Genomic DNA, 1,329 nt, shown 5'->3' with positions numbered 1-1,329 from the left:
AAAATTGACTACTAGATAATGAAGTCTTACTCATGCAAAGGTCGTTTTCTAGTACGGGTGAATCCAAAGCATGTAAACGAGGATTTTTCCTAACACTGGTGGCTAGAAAACTATATTTGGTAGGTTTCTATTTATTTTTTATTTTTATTTATTATTATTATTATTATTATTATTATTAGTTTGTAAAAAGCAATGGTAAAGATTGCCTTTATTTAAAAATAATTGAAATTTTCTTTAATTTTGTATTCTTTACCGTTAATTTTTGCATTAAAAAATTTCGATCTAATAATTTTTTTTTAATTTTTTTACGGGAGGTAAGCCAAACTCTACCCGTTATGCATTCATTAATTTCCTTTTAGCACTTGATTTATGGTCAAGCAGGAGAAAGAGTCAGTTTTGACTTTTGAGAGGAGAAGGAGCAGCCCTTCCTTTTCTACTCCCCGCTCTTATTCTCCCCCTCTTTCTGGTTTTTATTTTATATTTTATATTTTATATATATATTTTTTTTTATGTTTGTAGGTGTTCTTCGACCTGATCAATAACTTTGGCTTCTCTTCTATGCGTCCGTCCACCTTTCACCGTGTTGTGCCGTTCATCTCATTCCTGCCACTGCTGCTGCTTACTAGTTGTTTATTTGTGTTTTTGTTTTGAATAAGAAGTTTCTTTTTTTTTAGATTTGCCCTTATGAGTTCGGAAAAATAATTAGGTGTGACAGGTTATCTCTTACGGCCGGTTCAAATAAATTTTGTTAAGAAATTTGGTTACCTGTGTCTTAGATATAGTCTGCTTAGAGCAGATCAGCTCTTTAACTATATTTATACACATAGGTTAGCATAAGATTAAAGTCATAAATAACACCTGATTGTAAGGATTTTTGTTTGTTTCTATGACTTTGTAATATCATAGCATGTAGTTATGATTTTTGTAAAACTTTATGCTCCTAATCTTTAATCAATGAAATCCTCAGATTTTTGTTAAAAAAAAAAAATAAAAAAAAAATAAAAAAAAAAAAAGGAGAAAGAGTCCAATATAGAAGCATGGAGGGACAAAACTATGATGACATTATGGAAAATTAGGCCAAGTCTATATAGAGATGAAGATGGCTTCCAGATGGTCTACATGACGCACAGTGTCGTTGTACATGTGATTAATTTGTCTTTGTTGGAAATTATTCACAGATCAATGACGACACCATTTGGCTTGACTCTTGAAGAGGCTAGCCCAGCTTATCTAGAAGACTAGAACACTCGAGTTTAGCATTAAGTCACGCCTAGATTTTTTTTTTTTTTTGATGAATATAATATAGTAATTGAATTAAAGGAAATAAAT

The 1,329-nt window shown here is 30.8% G+C and overlaps 1 pseudogene; it reads right to left on the bottom strand.

Annotated features, from left to right (window-relative positions):
* The window catches only part of LOC132175975 (thaumatin-like protein), a 7,736-nt pseudogene that overhangs the window by 1,574 nt on the left and 4,833 nt on the right, over window positions 1–1,329 (bottom strand).

Source organism: Corylus avellana, chromosome ca3 (assembly GCF_901000735.1).
Source record: "Corylus avellana chromosome ca3, CavTom2PMs-1.0".
NCBI classification, from domain to species: domain Eukaryota; kingdom Viridiplantae; phylum Streptophyta; class Magnoliopsida; order Fagales; family Betulaceae; genus Corylus; species Corylus avellana.
The sequence above is the reverse complement of the archived record's forward strand: the minus strand, read 5'-3'. Positions and strand labels throughout refer to the sequence as shown.